Source organism: Mobula hypostoma, chromosome 23 (genome assembly GCF_963921235.1).
Source record: "Mobula hypostoma chromosome 23, sMobHyp1.1, whole genome shotgun sequence".
Lineage (NCBI taxonomy): Eukaryota > Metazoa > Chordata > Chondrichthyes > Myliobatiformes > Myliobatidae > Mobula > Mobula hypostoma.
In genome coordinates, this window is record NC_086119.1 from 54,635,615 (window position 1) to 54,658,064 (window position 22,450).

The following is a 22,450-nucleotide window of genomic DNA, read 5'->3' on the forward strand; positions in this document are numbered from 1 at the left end:
CGAGTAGTTTAGGTAGAATTTGTTTGTTTACAATCAAGTTACAAAGTTATACGGTACAGAAACAGATCTTTTAGCCCAAATCCTTCATACCAATCATGTTGCCTACCTAAGCTAGCCCGTTTGGCCAAATTGCTCTAAACCTTTCGTATCCATTCATTATCAGATTTATTATCCCTGTCGTATATGACATGATCTCATATGACATGAAATTTGTTGTTCTGCAGTGGTAGTATAGTGCAAAGACTAGAAATGACTAGAAATTACAAATAAATAGTGCAAAGAAAAGGAATACTGAGGGAGCATTCATGGCTTCATGGACAGGTCAGAAATCTGATGGTGGAGGGGAAGAAGCTGATATTTGAATTGTTGAGTGTGGATCTTCAGGTTCTTGTATCCCCTGACAGTAGTAACAAAGGCAGGTCCCAGGTGGTTATACTTAGTGATGGCTACCACTTTCTTGAGGCAACACCTCTGGACAATGTCCTTGATGGTGGGGAAGTTTGCCTTTGATGGAATTGGCTGAGTCCATAACCCTCTGCAGCATCTTACAATTCTGAGCTTTGGAGGCTCCGCACCAGGCTATAGTGCAATCATTCTGAATCATTGGCAATGTATATTTATATAAAAAAAAGTTTAATGTCCTTGGTGACATACCAAATTGTTTCAAACTCCAAATGAAAAAGAGGTGCTTGCACGCCTTTTTTGTGTTTGCATCGTTGTGTTAGGCCCAGGATAGATCCTCTGACATACTGACACTCAGAACTTAAAGCTACTCATCTTTTCCACAACTGATCCCTCAATGAGGACTGGTGTCTGTTTTCCCAACTTCTCTCCCTGAAGATCACAATCAATTCCTTGGTCTTACTGATGTTAAGTATGAGGTACTTATGGCAACACCAGTCAACCAGCTGATCTCTCTCATTCCTGTACGTCTCCTCATCACTTGTCTAAATGTCTGCTAAATGCCGTAACTCTACCTGCACCAAGGTCAAGCTTAAACAGAGGCCCGATGTCTGTGAGTCTGAGAATCCGGGGATAAGGATTGGAGGCCCAGAGGTGGCCTGTCCTGAGTTGGAGGCCTGTGTGGGAGGGAGGGAGGATGGGGAGGATGGAAAAGGGGCTTGTTTTACTATAGTTGTCTTGTTTAGTTTTGTTGTTTGTTGCTGCTTCTCCTTTTCTGTGAAACATTGTGGGCATGCTATCTTGGCATCTGAATGTGTGGCAACACTTGTGGCTGCCCCCAGCACATCCTTGGGTATGCTAGTCATTAATGCAAGTGACGCATTTCACAGTATGATTCAATACACATATAATAAATAAATCTGAATCCACCATACAACTGCCAGCTTGTTTCTTTAACTTCTACAGATAGACTATTGAAAATATCTTGCTTGGTTGCATAACGGTTACTACAGCAATTCAAATGTTCAAATATAACAAGTTGCAGAGAGTAGTGGACTCGTTTCAATACATCACAGGTATATCCTTCCCCACTATTCGCATCTTGAGGCAACATCCATCATCAAAGATCTCCTCCACCTGGGCCATGCCATTTTCTGGTAAGTAAATGCTGTAAATGTAACTTACATACTGCCTGAGATGCTGCTGCAACCAAGTTTTCCGTCGTACCAATGCACATGACAACAATTCAACTTTTAAACATTATCACAAACATAAGAAACTCTGCAGATGCTGGAAATCCAAAGCAACACACACAAAATGCTGGAGGAACTCAGCAGGCCTAGCAGCATCTATGGAAAAGAGTAAGCAGTCGACATTTTGGGCTGAGACCTTTCATCAGGACTGATTAAATGATCGTAAACATTGTACTCGCCTCTACCAATCGCTCTGGCAGCTTGTTCCATATACTCACCACACTTACAGGTCTCCCTTCCCACCTTAAACCAATGTCCTGTAATTTTCAACTCCCCTACCCTAAGAAAGACTGTAACCATCCACCTTATCTAAGTCTCTCATGATTTTACATACTTCAACCTCATACACCCCCAGGGAAAATGCCCCGCCTATCCAGTCTCTCCTTATAATTAATGATCTCCAGACCCAGTAACAATTGTGAAGGAGGAGGATAACAGGAAGCTCACTAAATTTGAGGGAAAAGAGCTCTTTATGCATTGACTCAGAGGGATGAAGCAGGGTGGAGGTAGCTCTTAAAATTATTACTGAACAATTTGTGCACTATGGTCTGTATTTGTGCTTTCTAGAATATCAGATTGAAATAAGTACTTACAATAAGACAGGTTGCTAAGAGTCATAGAAAAATACAGCACAGAAACAGGCCCTTTGGCCCATCTAGTCTGTGCTGAAACATTTAAACTGCCCACTCTCAATGATCTGCACCCGGGCCATATCCTTCCATACCCGTCATCAATTTACTTATCCAATCTTCTCTTAAATGTTGAAATCAAGCTTATATGCATAACTTGTGCTGGCAGCTCATTCCACACTCTCATGTCCCTCTGAGTAAAGAAGTTTCCCCTCATGTTCCCCTTAAAATTTTCACCTTTCACCCTTAACCCATGACTTTTAGTTGGAGCCCCACACATCCACAGTGTAAAAAGCTTGCTTGCATTTATCCTATCTATGCCCCTCAAAATTTTGTACACTTATATCAATTTTCCCCTCAAAATTCTACATTCCAAGGAATAAAGTCCTAACCTATTCAATCCTTCCTTATAACGCAGATCCTCCAGTCCCAGCAACATTGCTGTAAATTTTCTCTGTACTCTTTCAACTTACTTACATCTTTCTCGTAGGTTAGTGACAAAAATCGAACACAGTACTTCAAATTAGGCCTCACCAAGGTCTTATAAGACAGGGGTCCCAACTGTTTTTGCACCACGGACCAGTTTAATATTGACAATATTCTTGCGGACCGGCCGACGGGGGCCAACCGGAATATAGGTGGTAAGTCAACTATAAAGTCACTTAAAGTGGCTAATACACTCAATTTCATTTCTAAAAGGGTTTATCTAATGAATTTAATATTAAACACACAGTGCATATTTTCCTCACATGAATATAGTGATGTCAATTATAAGTCACTTATAAGTCAATAGCATCATAACATTTTAAGTAACATTTGGATATTAAACACACAGCGCATATTTTCCTCGTATGAACATATAAAATCGTTACAACACACCAATATCGCTGATTCAGTGGGAGCCCTGGGTTGTTTCCCTGCAACAAGACAGTGCCATCGAGGGGTGATGGGAGACAGCGATACTCGAAGGGGGTTCCTTATGTCCAGTCTATTCCGCAATTTAGTTTTCATTGCATTCAATGCAGAGATATGTTGGAAATGGAAGCAACGATTTCAGTGCTTTCGTGGCTACCTCAGGATATTCAGCCTTGACTTTGATCCAGAATGCCGGCAGAGATATTATGTCAAACATACTTTTCAGCCCACCGTCATTTGCAAGCTCGAGGAGTTGATCTTCTTTCCGCGCTGACATGGATGACCGGGGACATTCACAAAAGGGTCACGGACCCATTCCTTTGCACGTCTTGGGTCATTTGCAGTTAGGCAGTAACACTCGAATTCTGTCGACAGCGAAGATAGGTGATCGCGCACCAGCTGTGAGAAGGACGGTGCAGCCTCAGTCTCTCCCAAAATCCCACGCTAATGTTGGGAACATGTCAAATATGTCCCTGTCCACTCACCGTCCCCACAGTTCCAGTTTGGCTTTGAAAGCAGTCACTTTATCTGCCAACTTGAAGACAGTTGTCATTCTCCCCTGAAGTGACAAATTGAGTTCATTGAGCAGGTTGAAGATGTCACACAGATAAGTGAGTTTTGCTCTCCACTCCTCGTCACTGAAGTGTGCTGCCAGTGGTGGCTTTTTTCCTGAAAGAAATCTCTGTAGCTGCTCTCTTAACTCAAAAACCGTGGCCAGGGCTCTCCCTGTTGACAGCCACCTGACTTCAGTGTGTAAGAGAAGGCATTCGTGCACTGCATCCATTTCCTCGGAAAGCTGCTCAAACAGACATGAGTTAAAGGCTTTTGCTTTGATGTGATTGATAACTTCAACAACGTCACTCAATACGTTGTTAAAATCAGGTGACATTTTTCGGCTAGCCAGCGTTTCCCTGTGTATGACACAGTGTGTAGATTGGCATTCAGGAGCAACCTCTGTGCTTCTATGTCCTCCACTATGTCATTGATTCTCCTTGAAACTGTGGTAGCTGAAAGAGAAACCTGTGCCATCTTGTTAGCTGCAGCTTCTCCCAACAGTTCACGGTACGTGTCCTTGGCAACAGGCAGAATCAATTCTTCACCAACAGTGAAAGGTTTCTTAGCCGTAGCAATACGGCTAGCCATTAAGTACCACGCTCTCGGAGCAGCAGCATTTGTGGAAGTGGTGACGCTCAGCACTTGCTTCTGTCCCGCTTGCTCACGTTTTTCCACTCAAAAAACTCAATGGGTTTGTCTGTAAGTGCAGGGTGCTTGGACTCAAGGTGCCGGAGCAGCTTTGAGGGCTTCATTGCCTCATTAGACGGCTTGTCTTCACGTATCACACACAGGGGGCTTGGAGCGTGCAAGTCACCGGTTGCAATAAAGCCATATTTTATGTACGACTCGTCGTATTTTCTGTTGAAGGGAGCTTTCTATTTTTGCAGTCTCGGCCTCAGCTGTCTCTGCGTTATCATCATCGTTAGGCCTTTTATGTCCCCTACCAGCTCTTCCAAAGAAACTCTCAAGGGACGTTTGTTTTTCACTCATCGAGTAGTTGTAGGTTATACCGATTGATGACCTCGTGTGCGTTCAAGTTCAACAGTGGGTATGACAGGGAATGAGGAAAGATGCAGCCGACTCATATCGTTTCCTCGTGGCCTGGTAACACATGCTTTGCAGCCCGGTGCAGCCCACTGTTATAGGACTTCAACACACGCAACATAGGTAACAGCAGGGCTTCGCTTCCAGATGAGCTCACTGCCTTTTATGCTTGCTTTGACCATCAAAACAGGGAGGAACCATCACGGACTCCCATATATCCCAATGATCCTATAATTTCAACCTCTGAAGCTGATATGCAAGCAGCCTTAAGGCAACACAACCCACGAAAAGCATGGGGTACCTGGCCAAGTACTAAAGGTGTGCTGATCAACTGCTGGTGCGTTCACAAAGATCTTTAACCTATCGCTGCACCACTGTGTGGCACCCACCTGCTTCAAGCAGGCTTCAATTATATCATTGCCCAAGAAGAGTGTGGTGACCGGCCTGAACCGCTGTCGCCCAGTAGCACTGACGTGCACACTGATGAAGTGTTTTGAGAGGATGGTGATGAAACATATCAACTCCTGCTTGAGAAGCAACTTGGATCCACACCCATTGTCTAACAAAGCAACAGGTCCAAAGCAGATGCCACCTCATTGGCTCTTCACTCAACCCTGGAACATCTGGACAGCAATGGTGCATACATCAGGATGCTCTTTATCAGCTACAGCTCAGCGTTCAATACCATCGTCCCCTCAAAACTGATCAATAGGCTTCAAGACCTTGGCCTTAATACCTCCTTGTGCAATTGGATCCTTGATTTCCTCACTTGCAGACTCCAGTCAGTTCGGATTGGCAACAACATCACCTCCACGATCTCCATCAGAACAAGTGCACCACACGGCTGTGTGCTTAGTCCCCTGCTCTACTCACTTTAATTAATGACTGTGCCGCTAACACAGCTCCAATAACATATTCAAATTTGCTGGCAACACCACTGTTGTAGACTGAATCAAAGGTGGTGATAAATGAGCATATAGGAGGGTGGCTGAGTGGTCTCACAACAACAACCTCTTACTCAATGTCAGCAAGGCCAAAGAGCTGATTATAGATTTCAGGAGAAGGAAACCTGAGATCCATGAGCCAGTCCTCATCGGAGGATCAGAGGTGCAGAGGATTAGCAACTTTAAATACCTCAGTGTTATCATTTTGGAGAACCTACCTGGGCCCAGCACTAAGTGCAATTACGAAGAAAGCACGGCAGCGCCTGTACTTCCTTAGCAGTTTGCGGATATTCAACATGACAAGCTTCTATAGATGTGTAGTGGAGAATATACTAACTGCTACATTACAGCTTGGTATGGAAACACCAATGCCCTTGAACAATAAATCCTACAAAAAGTACTGAATATGGCCCAGCCCATCATGGTAAAGGCCTCCCATCCATTGAGTACATCTACATGAAACACTGTTGCAGGAAAGCAGCATCCATCATCAGGGACCTCCCATCAGTCAGGACATATTCTCTTCTCGCTGCTGCCATCAGGAAGAAGGTACAAGAGACTCAAGCCTCCCACTACCAGGTTCAGGAACAGTTACTACCCCTCAGCCATCAGGCTCTTGAAACAAAGTTCATTCAACTTCATTGCCCCATCACTGAAATGCTCCCACAGCCGATGGACTCACTTTCAAGAGCTCTCCATCTCACCTCCTCGCTATTTATTGCTTATTTATTTATTATTATTTCTTCTTTTTGTATTACCAGTAGGCTAGACAAGGGAGATGCAGTGGATGTTGTATATTTGGATTTTCAGAAGGTCTTTGACAAGGTGCCACACATGAGGCTACTTAACAAGATAAGAGCCCATGGAATTACGGGAAAGTTACATACGTGGATAGAGCATTGGCTGATTGGCAGGAAACAGAGAGTGGGAATAAAGGGATCCTATTCTGGTTGGCTGCCAGTTACCAGTGGTGTTTCACAGGGGTCCATGTTGGGGCCGCTTCTTTTTACATCGTACATCAACGATTTGGATTATGGAATAGATGGCTTTGTGGCTAAGTTTGCTGACGATACGAAGATAGCTGGAGGGGCCGGTAGTGCTGAGGAAACGGAGAGTCTGCAGAGAGACTTGGATAGATTGGAAGAATGGGCAGAGAAGTGGCAAATGAAGTATAATGTTGGAAAGTGTATGGTTATGCACTTTGGCAGAAAAAATAAACGGGCAGACTATTATTTAAATGGGGAAAGAATTCAAAGTTCTGAGATGCAACAGGACTTGGGAGTCCTCGTACAGGATACCCTTAAAGTTAACCTCCAGGTTGAGTCAGTGACGAAGAAGGCAATGTTGGCATTCATTTCTAGAGGAATAGAGTACAGGAGCAGAGATGTGATGTTGAGGCTCTATAAGGCGCTGGTGAGACCTCACTTGGAGTACTGTGGGCAGTTTTGGTCTCCTTATTTAAGAAAGGATGGACTGACATTGGAGAGGGTACAGAGAAGATTCACTAGAATGATTCCAGGAATGAGAGGGTTAACATATGAGGAACGTTTGTCCGCTCTTGGATTGTATTCCTTGGAGTTTAGAAGAATGAGGGAGACCTCATAGAAACATTTCAAATGTTGAAAGGCATGGACAAAGAGGATGTGGCAAAGTTGTTTCCCATGATGAGGGGAGTCTAGTACGAGAGGGCATGACTTAAGGATTGAAGGGCGCCCATTCAGAACAGAAATGCGAAGAAATTTTTTTAGTCAGAGGGTGGTGAATCTATGGAATTTGTTGCCACGGGCAGCAGTGGAGGCCAAGTCATTGGGTGTATTTAAGGCAGGGATTGATAAGTATCTGAGTAGCCAGGGCATCAAAGGTTATGGTGAGAAGGCGGGGGAGTGGGACTAAATAGGAGAATGGATCAGCTCATGATAAAATGGCGGAGCAGACTCGATGGGCTGAATGGCCGACTTCTGCTCCTTTGTCTTATGGAAAAAACTTTATATTATCTGCTAGTTTGCCCTCATGTTTCATCTTTCCCTTCTTACAACTTTTTTCATTTGCCTTTTGTCGAAGTTTAAAAGCTTCCCAATCATTCAACTTCCCACTCATTTTTGCTATCTTATATGCCCTTTCCTTGGCTTTTATGCAGTCCTTAACTTCCCTTGTCAGCTATAGTTGCCCAGCCCTGCCATCTGAGAACAACTACTTCTGTGGGACGTATCTATCCTACACCTTGTGCACTAATCCCAGTAGTTTCAGCCACCTCTGTTCTGTCGTCATCCCCGCCAGCATTCTCCTTCAATCCACCCCGGCAAGCTGCTCTCTCATGCCTCTGTAATTCCCTTTATTCCAGTGCGATACTGATACATGTGACTTATGCTTCTCCCTCTCAATTTACAGTATGCATTCAAACATATTATGATCACTGCCTCCTAAGGGTTCCTCTACGTTAAACTGATTAATACAATTGGTGTTATTATATAACACCTAAACTAAGATAGCCTTTCCTCTGGTAGGCTTGAGCGCAACCTGCTCTAAAAAGCCATCTTGTAGCTATTCCACAAATTCTCTCTCTTGAGGTCCAGCACCAGCCTGATTTTCCCAATCCCCTTGCACACAGAAGTCCCTATTACAATTGTGACATTACCTTTATTACATGCCCTTTCCAGCTCCCTTTGCAAACTCAACCCCTCATCCCTGCTACTGTATATGATTCCTATAATGGTTTTTTTACCCTTGCAGTTTCTTAACTCCACCTACAAAGATTCAACATTCTCTGACCCTACGTAGCCCCTTTCTAAATATCCTCCCCTCCTCTCTCTCTTTCGGCCATGGCGATGTAACTTCACCTGCTTAAAGGTGCCATATCTGCATGCTTGATAGTTAAGTCCACCCAGTCATTCAGAAGATCCTGAAATCACTACTTCATTAAGACAGTTAAAAAGTGCATTGCTCAGAGGGAAATTGCAGTCTGCAGATTACAGTGAGAGTAGTTCAGAAGAAGTGTATTTGGAAGTTTGATAAACTGCTGGCAACACGTTGCCGTGGCTCACCAGCACCATCTTGCAAACTGTCAAAGGTTCCAACATTGTGATGAAGCAACTAAAGTTAACTCGACCCAGAACAGTCCTGCTGAACTCTAGCAGAGTAGTTGGGTTAAAATGATCAATGTAACACTCAACCTTGTTCCTTTGTGGGAGACATGACCGCAGTCAGTGAAAAGCTATCTCCCTGATTCACATTGACTTAAATGTTACCAAGGTTCCATAGCGTCACTTCCAGTGAAACAAAGTCTTAGCATAACAGCATTCACTTTTATCTACCCTTTGGAATTCTGCTCTTGTTCATCTTGATCTTCATCTGAAGTTCAGAGATCCTGATGTACAAGTTAATGTCCTGATTGAGAAGTATATTGACAACCCCTTCTGTCAAGTTGATGATATTTGCAACTCCTCTGATGGGGCAGTGATTGGCTGGATTTTATATGGACAAGAAATACAATTTTTCACTTGGTCTGTCTGGCTGATGCCACAAAGCTGTGACCACCACATTTTGGCTCTAGGCATATTTTATTTTCACATTCCATCCAGAATACTGTTAGGACAATTAATGTTTACTGCAATGAACCATTGCTTGATTTCACATACAGTGAATCAGCTTAGGTAATTATACTTTGTGATAGCTGGGACTTACAGCCCTCAATTTGTAAATATCGCCTTATTCAAGACTCTCCCATTAGCTGAAGCATCTCAGTACCTACCCTGTCAAGCTCTGTTACATTTCCCGTGAGGTGCAAATAAAGAACTATTACTTTTATCTCTGTACCACCTTCTTCTGCTCTGACTCTAGTTCCAGGCCTACTCTTAATGTTTCTTTGGTCTCACCCTGCCATTTATCTATTTTGCTTGACTGCACTTGAGTAGCTGCTTGAGAAGTTTTTCTTCAATTTTGGTTCTTTTTTATTAATCCCTATTTAATATTCTCAGGTTCTTCATCTGTGTGTGTGTGTGTGTGTGTGTGTGTGTGTGTGTGTGTACGCGCGCAGAAACCATTTCTATCTTAACCTTACATACTTTCATCTAGTGCTCATTCAACTTCCTGTGTGAAGCAGAACAACTTTTAGTGAATGATGAGAATATTTGGCTGCCATAAAAAAGTATAAATCAAAATCACTTGGCTGACTTTCAACAAGCTACACTGGCTAGTACTCAACTTCTGAAAATATCATGGTAATTCTGTGCTCACCTGACAGCAACAAAATCTGCTTCATTCATACCAGGGCTTGAAAGCCTGTTTGAAATGAGTTATTGCAAAAGCCACATGATTACATCATCTGAGAAATAACAACCACAAAGCACCTGAACATCTATGAACAGTAAATTACAAGCAGGGTAGACAAAGGAGATGCAGTGGATGTTGTGCACTTGGATTTTCAGAAGGCCTTTGACAAGGTGCCGCACATGAGGCTGCTTAGCAAGATAAGAGCCCATGAAATTACAGGGAAGTTACGAGCGTGGGTGGGGCATTGGCGGAAAACAGAGAGTGAGAATAACGGGATCCTATTCTGGCTGGCTGCCGTTTACCAGTGGAGTTCCACAAGGGTTGGTATTGGGGTCATTGCTTTTTACGATGTATGTCAATGATTTGGACTATGGGATAAATAGATTTGTGGCTAAATCTGCCGATGATACAAAGATAGGTGGAGGAGCGGGTAGTGTTGAGGAAACAGACAGTCTGCACAGAGACTCAGATAGTTGAGGGGAATGAGCAAAGGAGTGGCAAATGAAATACAATGTTGGAAAGTGTATGGTCATGCACTTTGGTGGAAGAAATAAATGGGCAGACTATTACTTAGATACGGAGAGAATTCAAAATGCAGAGATGCAAAGGGATTTGGGAGTCCAGGCTGAGTTGGTGATGAAGGCAGTGAATGCAATGTTGGCATTCATTTCTAGAAGTACAGAATATAAGAGCAGAGATATGATGTTGAGGCTCTATAAGGCACTTGTGAGACCACACTTGGAGCATTGTGTGCAGTTTTGGGCTCCTTATTTTAGAAAGGTGCTCTCTGGCTATCCATCCCAAAGGATGATGATGGTTCCTTTCAGTCAGTTAGTGGGGTTTATACCCCACTCCTCAGAAAGGAACAGTGTGTGTGTGAATGGATTTTAGGTGAGTAGGGGGTTGCACAGGTGCAGACCCACCCTCTCGACATCCCCTCCCGGATCCAGCTGGATGGTGGGATCCAAGACGGCTGGGGAAAGTTCTGTTGCAGTGAATGGTCAGACCAAGCTTTGATGCAAGGGGTGCCCTTTCCGCACTTCAAGGCACATGTTTGCTAGACGGTACATGTTTGCTAGATGGCCGTTGACCCTACGAGAGGATTTATCCGCCCTTAGACAGATCTTGTTTTTCGTCCTGCAGGTTGTCTAGCAAGCCTGGTGGGGGAGCCAGTTTAGTCGCCGACCACCCGACCATGCGACGGGTAGTACTGGGTTACATGGTACCAGTAGCACTCAGACCAGTGACCTGACATCCATTTAGAAAGGATATACTGACATTGGAGAGGGTTCACAGAACATTCACAGGAATGATTCCAGGAATGAAAGGGTTACCATATGAGAAATGTCTGGCAGCTCTTGGGCTGTATTCCCTGTTCACAGAAACATTCTGAATGTTAAAAGGCCTGAACAGATTAGATATGGCAAAGTTATTTCTCATGATAGGGGAGTCTAGGACAAGAGCGCATGACTTGAAGAATTGGATCAGCCCATGATTGAATGGTGGAGAAAACTTGATGGGCCAAATGGCCTACTTCTGCCCCTATTATAGTCTTAAGATATTTAAGATGGTTAGATTGTGCAAACAAATGACCAATGAACCAAACTGAAAGTAACCAACACAAAATTACAGGCAAGCCCGAATATTATTGTTATTAATAGTCAAACAAGAGAATAAAAACCACCATCCCTAGAACCTCAGAAGATTATGTGATGTTTCAGAAGAGTTCCAGCAGAATTACAATGCCAATACATCTCCAGGAAAAGACCGAAAAGCCTTTATCCTTCCATCCCGCTCTACAGCTCTTTCCATTCCCTCAGTTCCTCAGTCTCTGTTACATTTGATCCAACAATTAACCCTTCCGAACAGGTGCCTCTGAAATATTTTTTCCATCTACCACAGTGCTGCGTCTAATCTATTTCCAGCACCTCAATTTTCATCCCACCTCCCCTGAATGGAGCCAAAATAGAAGTCCTCAGTCCTCACTTTCCACCCGTCCTATCATCCATCACAGTTTTTGCCAGTTTCAACAACACTCCCCTTTCAGCATTTCAAAGCTCCTTTGTGACCCTCTCCTAGCTCTGAAACAGGGTCTCAGAAAATTCTCTTTCTATATATGTTGCCTGACCTGCTAGCTGTATCCAACACGTCCTGTTTCTATGTCAGATTTCCAACATCTGCAGTTTTATTTTAATTTAAATAGACTTTTTTTATACGCACTATCACATCAACCAGTCACATTTCTGATTTCATGGCCATTTGGTATAAATGCAAAAAGTACTATGCCCACAAAAAAAATCTCCTAAAGATGAATTCAATCACAGGATTAAAACATAACATTTCAATTCCTCAAGCTAAACAACATTAATTTAAATCTCTGTTACTTAACTTCTAAAACTCATTCAGACATGTCCTGGTCACCTCACTACAGGAAGGATGTGGGTACTATAGAGTGCAGAGGAGATTTACAAGGATGTTGCCTAGATTGGAGAGCATGCCTTATGAGAATAGGTTGCGTGAACTTGCCTTTTTCTCCTTGGAGCGACGGAGAATGAGAGGTCCCTGATCGTGTGGACAGCCAGAGACTTTCCCCCCGGGGCTGAAATGGTTATCATAAGGGGTAAGGTTTTAAGGTGTTTGGAAGTGGGTACAAGGGGGATGTCAGAGGTGTGTAGAATGTACTGTCAGCGACTGTGGTGGAGGCAGACACAATGGGGTCTTTTCAGAGACTCTTACATAGGTACCTGGAGCTTAACAAAGAGGAGGGGTATGCGGAAGGGAAATTCTGGGCAATTTCTAGAGTAGGTTACATGGTTGGCACAACATTGTGAGCCGAAGGGCCTGTAATGTGCTGTAGACGTCTACATTCTATGTTCTACATCTACATTCAACAACTTCATTTGCTGGATAAATATGTTCTTCCTCACAGATAGCAGCAAGCTTGTTCCCTGCTCTAGTTTACAAACTGAGTCCAGCAGCCTGGGCTAGATCAATAGATAATCAAGACAAAGGCCAGAGTAGGTTTACTGGGAAATCAGGAAATGACAGATCTGTTAAACAGCCACTTTATGTCTGTCTTTACTGAAGAAAACACAGTAGATACAATTCAACAAGAAGAAGCAAAACAAGATTTGCAAGTAATTTCCTTTCTTTCTTTCCTTCATTCTTTCTGCACAGTAAGAGGAATGGGAATGCCAGGCAGGATAGTGGAATGCTCATCTTGCAGGATGTGTGGGAAGACAGGGTACCTGAAGGCAAAATCTGCAAGAAGTGGATCCAGTACCATAATTTACCATGTCAAGGAGCAAGAGCAGGAGCTGGATGAATTCTGGATCTTTTGGGATGCCGAGGAATTGATTGACTGGTTATACAGGGAGGTAGTTACACCTAAGGTGCAGGATACAAGTAACTAGGGAACACACGCAAAATGCTGGAGGAACTCATCAGGAATAGAGCAAATAGTCAATGTTTCAGGCTGAGGACCTTCATCAGGATTGGGAAAAAAGATGATGTCAGTGTAAGAGGGTGGGTGGATGGGAGGAAGTACAAGGTGGTAGGTGATAGGTGAAAGAGATAGGCTAGATAAGGGGAACTGATAGGAGAGAGTAGAAGATGATGGAAGCAAGGGAAGACAGAGGAGCACCAGAGGGAGGTGAAGTACGTATTGGTACCAACGCCATAGGCAGGAAAAGGGAGAAGGTCCTAAAAGCAGACTACAGGGAGATAGGAAGGTGGTTGAGAAGCAGGACCACAAAGGTAGTCATCTTGGGATTACTGCCTATGCTATGTGACAGTGAGTACAGGAATAGAGTGAGGTGAAGGATAAATGCGTGGCTGAGGGATTGGAGCAGGGGGCAGGGTTTCAGATTTCTGATCATTGGGACCTCTTTTGAGCAGGCGTGACCTGTACAAAAAGGATGGGTTGCAGTTGAATCCCAGGGGGAGCAACATTCTGGCAGGGAGGTTTGCTAACCCTACTGGGGAGAGTTTAAACTAGGATTGCTAAGGGGTGGGAACCAAACTGAAGAGACTGAGGAACAGGTGGTTGGCTCACAACTAGAGACAGTGCGAGAGGGAGGATAGGCAGGTGATAGAGAAGGGACGTGCTCAGACCAATGGTTTGAGATGTGTCTATTTGAATGCAAGGAGTAATATGAACAAAGCGGATGAGCTTAGAGCGTGGATCAGAACTTGGAGCTATGATGTTGTGGCCATTACAGAGACTTGGATGGCTCAGGGGCAGGAATGGTTACTTTGAGTGCCAGGCTTTAGATGTTTCAGAAAGGAAAGGGAGGGAGGCAAAAGAGGTGGGAGCATGGCACTGTTGATCACAGATAGTGTCATGGCCGTAGAAAAGGAGGAAGACATGGAGGGATTGTCTACGGAGTCTCCGTGGGTGGAAGTTTGGAACACGAAGGGGTAATAACTCTACTGGGTGTTTTTTATAGACCATCCAGTAGTAACAGGGACATCGAGGAGCACAAAGGGAGACAGATTCTGCAAAGGTATAATAATAACAGGGTTGTTGTGGTGGGAGATTTTAATTTCCCAAATATTGATTGGCATGTGCCTAGAGCGAGGGGTTTAGATGGGGTGGAGTTTGTTAGGTGTGTTCCAGGTTTCCTGACACAATATGTTGATAAGCCTACAAGAGGAGAGGCTGTACTTGATCTGATACTGGGAAATGAACCTGGTCTGGTGTCAGATCTCCCAGTGAGAGAGCACTTTGGAGATAGTGACCACAATTCTATCTCCTTTACTATAGCATTGGAGAGGGATAGGAACAGACAAGTTAGGAAAGTGTTTAATTCGAGTTAGGGGCATTATGAGACTAGCAGGCAAGAACTTGGAAGCATAAATTGGGAATAGATGTTCTCAGAGAAATGTATGGAAGACATGTGGCAAATGTTCAGGGGATATTTGCGTGGAGTTCTGCATAGTTCAGGAGATATTTGCATGGAGTTCCAAAGAGACAGGGAAAGGATGGCAGGGTACAGGAACCATAGTGTACAAAGGCTGTTGTAAATCTAGTCAAGAAGAGCTTACGAAAGATTCAAAAAACTAGGTAATGATAGAGATCTAGAAGATTACAGGCTAGCAGGAAGGAGCTTAAGTAAGAAATTAAGAGAGCCAGAAGGGGCCATGAGAAGGCCTTGGTGGACAGGATTAAGGCATTCTACAAGTATGTGAAGAGCAAGAGGTTAAGACGTGAAAGAATAGTGCAACAGTGGAAAAGTATATATGGAACCGGAGGAGACAGCAGAGGTACCTAATGAATACTTTGCTTCAGTATTCACTACGGAAAAGGATCTTGGCGATTGTAAGGATGACTTATAGCAAACTGAAAAGCTTGAGTATTTAGATATTAAAAGAGAGGATGTGATGGAGCTTTTGGAAAGCATCAAGTTAGATAAGTCACCAGGACTGGACGAGATGTACCCCAGGCTACTGTGGGAGGCGGGCGATGAGATCGCTGAGCCTCTGGCGATGATCTTTGCATTATCAATGGGGATGTGAGAGGTTCCGGGGGATTGGAAATTATAAACCAGAGAGTCTAACTTCAGTGGTTGGTAAGTTAATGAAGAAGATCCTGAGAGGCAGGATTTATGAACATTTGGAGAGGTATAATATGATTAGGAATAGTCAGCATGGCTTTGTCAAAGGCAGGTCGTGTCTTACGAGTCTGAATGAATTTTTTGAGGATATGACTAAACATATTGATGAAGGTGGAGCAGCAGATGTAGTGAATATGGATTTCAGCAAAGCATATGACAAGGTATCCCATGCAAGGCTTATTGAGAAAGTAAGGAGGCATGGGATCCAAGGGGACATTGCTTTGTGGATCCAGAACTGGCTTGCCCACAGAAGGCAAAGAGTGGTTGTAGATGGGTCATATTCTGCATGGAGGTCGGTCACCAGCAGTGTGCCGCAGGGATCTGTTCTGGGACCCCAACTCTTCATGATTTTTATAAATGACCTAGATGAGGAAGTGGAGGGATGGGTTAGTAAATTTGCCGATGATTTGTTGGGTGTGTTGTGGATAGTGTGGAGGGCTGTCAAAGGTTACAGCGGGACATTGATAGGTTGCAAAACTGGGCTGAGAAGTGGCTGATAACCCAGATAAGTGTGAGCTGGTTCATTTTGGCAGGTCAAGTATGACAGAATATAGTAATAATGGTAAGACTCTTGGCAATGTGGAGAATCAGAGGGATCTTGGGGTCCGAGTCCATAGGACACTCAAAGCTGCTGTGCAGGTTGACTCTGTGGTTAAGAAAGCATATGGTGCATTGGCCTTCATCAATCGTGGGATTGGGTTTAGGAGCCGAGATGTAATGTTGCAGATATATAGGACTCTGGTCAGAACCCACTTGGAGTACTGTGCTCAGTTCTGGTCACCTCACTACAGGAAGGATGTGGAAACCATAGAAAGGGTGCAGAGGAGATTTACAAGGATGTTGTCTGGATTAGGGAGCATGCCTTATGAGAATAGGTTGAGTGAACTCGGCCTTTCTTTCGTGGAGCGACAGAGAATGAGAGGTGACCTGATAGAGGTGTATAAGATGATGAGAGGCATTGATCATGTGGATAGTCAGAGGCTTTTTCCCAGGGCTGAAGTGGCTAGCACAAGAGGGTATAGTATTAAGGTGCTTGGAAGTGGGTACAGAGAAGACGTCAGGGGGAAGTTTTTTTACACAGAGTGGTGAGTGCATGGAATGGGCTGCCAGTGACGGTGGTGGAGGCGGATATGTTAGGGTCTTTTAAGAGACTCCTGGACAGGTACATGGAACTCAGAAAAATAGAGGGCTATGGGTAACCTTCGGTAATTTCTAAGGTAAGGACATGTTCAGCACAGCTTTGTGGGCAAAGGGCCTGTAATGTGCTGTAGGTTTTCTATGTTTCTAAGTGCAGGTAAGGAGATTAAGGAGAGATAGGGAAATGGAAATGGTGAATGTTGAAGAGGAGGTAGGCAATTTCTGTAAGTTTGAGATGATGTTCATGCCATCAGGTTGGAGGCTACCCAGACAAAATACAAGGGGTTGCTCCTCCAACCTGAGTGTGGCCTCACACTCAAACTGAAACTTCCGGCAATTGCCACCACCCCTCCCCCTCACCTTCATCAATTCCCCTTCCCGTTTCCATGTTCACCCTTCGTGAGTCTCTCTGCCACCTAAAGCAACACTTTTTGCTCTTTCTAATTCTAATGAAGGGTCTTCAACCAGAAATGTTGACTATGTCTCTCTCCTATTGCCTGAGCTACTAAGTGTTTCCAGGATTTTCTGGTTTTACTCATTTGATGATGGTAGACAGTTTGGCTGCACCGCAAGACAGACAGACTGAACGGGCAATGAAATCACAAATGTGTTAAAATGCCATTTACTTTATTAGATAAAATACAACTGCAATTTACAGATTTATTGAGTTAAACATAAAAACAGGCCTTCATGTTGTACAAGACAGCCATTAACACTGGTCCCATCTGCCCACAGGCTTTTAGATATTTCTATACATGTATCATTTTCCAGTCATTTTAATCATACCCACTTCTACGGCCTCCTCTGCAGCTTGGTCCATGTATCCACCACGCTCTTTGTGAAAAACCTGTTCATCAGATCCCCTTTACATTTTTTCCCTCTCACCTTAAATCTGCTCTGAGACAAAGACTGTGACTATATATGCCCCTTATAATTTTGCAAATCTCCATAAGGTCACCCCTCAGTTTCCATAGAGAAAACAGTTTCAGCCTATCCATTAGAACGTAAGATTGTACAGCACAAGTAGACACCAGCCCACCCTGATGCCTGCACACGATCTATATCACTCGATTGATTGCATATTCATCTATCTAGAATCCTCTTGAATGCAATTATAGCATCTTCTTTCACCTCTAACCCTGGCAGTCATTCTAAGCAGCCATCACTCTTTTAAAAAAATTGTCCTGCACATCCCTTTAAATTTTCCTCCTCCCACCTTAAAGTTATGTGTCCTGACATTTGACATTTCTACCCTGGGAAAAAGATTCTGATTGTCTGTCCTACCTGTGCATCTCATAATTTTATAAACTTCCAACAGGTTTCCCCTCAGCCTCTGACACTCCGACAATCTACATATCTCCAACCTCCCCTTTTAGCCCATAACCTATAATCCAGGGTGTATCTAAGTAAACCCTATCTTTCCCGTAACGAGACGATTAGAAATGCACACAATACTCCAACTCCTCCAAGTGTTAAGCAACTCTTACTCTACTCCCTCAACAATGAAGGCAACCATGCCATATGCCTTCTTTAACATCTTGTCTAAGTGCATTGCTGCTTTCAGGGACTTGAACCCTAAAATCCCTCTGTTCATCAACACCATTAAGGGTTCAGCCATAACTGTATACTTTTCTTTTACACTGACCCCCTAAACAGTAATTCCCCACACTTCAAAGCTCAAAGTACATTTATATTTAAAGTTCATATGTGTCACCATGTAATACCCTGAGATTCATTTTCTTGTGTGCATTCGCAGTATAACAAAGAGATACAATAGCATCAATGAAAACTACACACAAAGACTGACAACCAACCAATGTGCAACAAACTGTGCAAATACAAATAAGCAAACGAACAAAACTGAGAGCATAAGTTACAGAGTCCTTGAAAGTGAGTCCATAGTTTGTTGAATCAATTCAGTGTTGAGGTGAATGCAGTTATCCTCACTGGTTCAGGAGACTGATGGTTGAAGGGTTATAACTGTTCCTGAACTTGTTGGTGTGGAATCTAAGGCTCCCAAAGAAATCATCAGCAAGAAGAGAGCATGACCTGTACGATGAGGTTCCTTGATGGCAGAGGCTGTTTCCTTGTGCTCTCTTCACTATTGGTGAGATTACACTGCATCTGCCACTTCTCCACCCATAAAGGTAATTGATATAATCCACTAGATCCTTTGTTAACCTTCTTAAGTTTGGTTTGGATCTCCACCATTTTTTGTGACCTAGCACTCATTGCTGCAGAACATAACAGAAGCCTAGCTATCCCCACCCTCCATATTCTACGGACAGGACAATTCTGAACCCAAACTTCCAATCACTATGGATACCATGCATCTTCACTTTCCTAAAAAACCTACCATGAAGGATCTTGCCTCATCAGTCACCTTGGTCACCTCCTCAAAAGAACTTAATCAACTTAAGCAAGGCGGATTAACTCAGAGCATGGATCGATACATGAAACTATAATGTTGTGACCATTACAGAGACTTGAATGACTCAGGGGTAGGAATGGCTGCTAGGTGTGCCGGACTTTAGATGTTTCAGGGAGGGAGTCAAAAGACGTGAAGGAGTGGCACTGCTAATCAGTGATAGTATCATGGCTGCAGAAAAGGAAGAAGTTATGAAGGGATTGTCTACTGAGCCATTATGGGTGGAAGTCAGAAACAGGAAAGGGGCAATGACTCTGCTGTGTGTTTTTTTATAGACCCTTCAACAGTAATAGACATCGAGGAACAGATAGGAAGGCAGATTCTTGAACAGTGCAATAATAATAGGGTTGTTGTGGTGGGTGATTTTAACATTCCTAATATTGACTGGCATCGCCTTAGAGCAAGGGGTCTAGATGGGGTGGAGTTTGTGAGGTGTGTTCAGGAAGGTTTCCCGACACAATATATAGATAAGTTGACTAGAGGAGAGGCTGTACTTGATCTGGTGTTGGGAAATGAACCTGGTCAGCTGTCAGATCTCTCGGTGGGAGAGCATTTTGGAAGTAGTGGTCCAACTCTATCTCCTTTACCATAGTGCTGGAGAGAGACAGGAGCAGACAATTTAGGCAAACATTTAATTGGGTAAGGGGAAATATGATGCTATTAGGCAGGAAATTGGCAGCATAAATTGGGAGATGTTCTCCGGAAAATGTGGCAAATATTCTGGGAACATTTGCATGGCGTTCTGCACAGGTATGTTCAATTGAGGCAGGGAAAGGATGGTAGGGTAAAAGAACCATGGTGTACAAAGGATGTAGAAAATCTAGTTAAGAAAAGCTTTTGAAAGGTTCAAAAAAAACTAGGTACTGTTAGAGCTCGAGAAAATTACAAGGGTGCCAGGAAGGAGCTCAAGAATGATATTAGGAGAGCTAGAAGGGGCCATGAGAAGGACAAGATTAACAAAATCCCCAAGGTATTCTACAGGTATGTGAAGAGCAAGAGGATAAGCCATGTGAGAATAGGATCAATCAGGAGTGAGAGACTTAATGAATACTTTGCTTCAGCATTCACCAGTTAAAAGGTCCTTGGCAATTGTGGGGATGACTTACAGCAGACTGAAATGCTTGAGTGTACAGACATTAAGAAAGAGGATATGCTGGAGCATTTGAAACGTATTAAGTTAGATAAATTGCTAGGACCAGATGAGATATACCCCAGGCTACTGTGGGAAGCAAGGGAGGAGATTGCTGAGCCTCTGGTAATGATCATTGCATCATCAATAGGAACGAAAGAAGTACCATATGAATGGAAAGTTGCAAACATTGTTCCCTTGTTCAAGAAAGGGAATAGAGATAACTCAGGAAATCATAGACCAGTGAGTCTTACTTCAGTGTTGGGCAAGTTGTTGGAGAAGATCTTGAGAGGCAGGATTTATGAGCATTTGGAGAGACAATCTGATTAGGGCTTTGTCAAGGGCAGGTCATGCCTTACGAAGTTGACTGAATTCTTTGAGGGTGTAACAAAAGACACTGATGAAGGTAGAGCAGTGGATGTGGCGTATATGGATTTCAGTAAGGCATTTGACAAGGCTTCCTATGCTAGGCTCATTAAGAAAGTAATGAGGCATGGGATCCAAGGAGACCTTGCTTTATGGATCCAGAATTGGCTTGCTCACAGAAGGCAAAGGGTGGTTGTGGATGGTTCATATTCTGTATGGAGGTCGGTGACCAGTGGTGTTCCACGGGGATCTGTTCTGGGACCCTTCCTCTTTGTGATTTTTTTATAAAATGACCTGGATGATGAAATAGAACTGTGGGTTAGTAAGTTTGTCGATGACACAAAAGTTGGGGTGTTGCGGATAGTCTGGAGGGATGTTAGAGTTGAAGTGCGACATCGATAGGATGCAGAAATGGTCTGAGAAGTGGCAGAGGGAGTTGAACCAAGGTAAGTCTGAAGTGGTTGATTTTGGTTGGTCAAATTTGAAGAGAGAATATAATATTAATGGTAAGACACTTGGCAGTGTGGAGGATCAGCGAGATCTTGTGTCCATGTCCACAGGGCACTCAAAGCTGCTGCACAGGTTGACAGTGTTGTTAAGAAGGCTTATGATGGTATTGGTCTTCATCAACCAGGGTTTGAGTTCAAGAGCCGTGAGGTAATGCTACAGCTATATAAGACCTCAGACAGACATCACTTGGAATACTGTGTTCGGTTCTGGTCACCTCATTATAGGAAGGAACCTTTAATTTCCTCAGGTCATTCCTATTTTCCTTCTTGAACAAAGGAACAACATTACTGGAGCTACTCTCCAATTTTCCCGGGCCTCTCATGTGGCTAGAATTAGAAGTTCAAAGTCACTTTATTATCAAAGAACCTATACTGCATGTCACCATACACAGGCTTTTCCATTCTTAGGCATGTTTCCATACTAGGCAGTGATTCAACCAAAGATCTTTGTCACAGTTCCAGCAATTTCCTCTGCTGCCTCTCTGAATAATCTGGGATAGATCCACCTCGAGAGACCTAACAGCATCTCCAGATACAAAACGCTGCAAATGCTAGGATCTGGAGCAACAAACAATTGACAGGAGGAACTGAGTGGGTTGAGCAGTGGGTTGACTATGAAAATCTCTGAAGAATCCAACTCTCTCCATCTATGTCTCTTATCACTGAAAAGCAGATATGTTTGCAAAACTTTGCACTCCTTTCATTATATGCAACTCTAACCAATGCTTCACTTTAGTGATCTCGGACAGTAAACAATATCTGTTAGCCATCCCTCTCTTCACAGATGATAAGATGTACAAGACCTAAGTGAAAGACATGAGTAATATCTAAATTCTCCAGTTGCTTCGCACCACGTTGCTGTAAGCAAAAGGAGTTCCATGAAAGGAGTGAACAAAAACAGAGGGCTGGAGAAAAAAAAGAGGTCCACAAAAAGAGTCTTTCCCAAGTATTTTTGTCTGAAATTAACTAATTAGATTCCAAGATGACGTGTTGACAGGAGCTGGGATCAGTGTAACACAAGTAGAAGTGCTCTAAAATTGGTTTTAATATACATCCAGTGATTGGTTTTAATATAATTCCAGTACTGGAATTGTCTGGTGAGCTTCTCAGCATCACAAAATAAACAACATTGAATGTATTTTGTTGCAGTACTATCTGAGGGAGTCTAGGACCAGAGGGCACAGCCGCAGGAGACACAGACATACCTTTAGAACAGAGGTGACAAGGAATTTCTTTAGCCAGAAGGCAGTGAAAT

General features: G+C 43.4%; 1 protein-coding gene across 6 annotated transcripts in view; it reads right to left on the reverse strand.

The window, feature by feature from the left end:
- The window catches only part of LOC134336925 (protein CASP-like), a 621,546-nt gene that overhangs the window by 251,640 nt on the left and 347,456 nt on the right, over window positions 1-22,450 (reverse strand). The window lies entirely within an intron of this gene.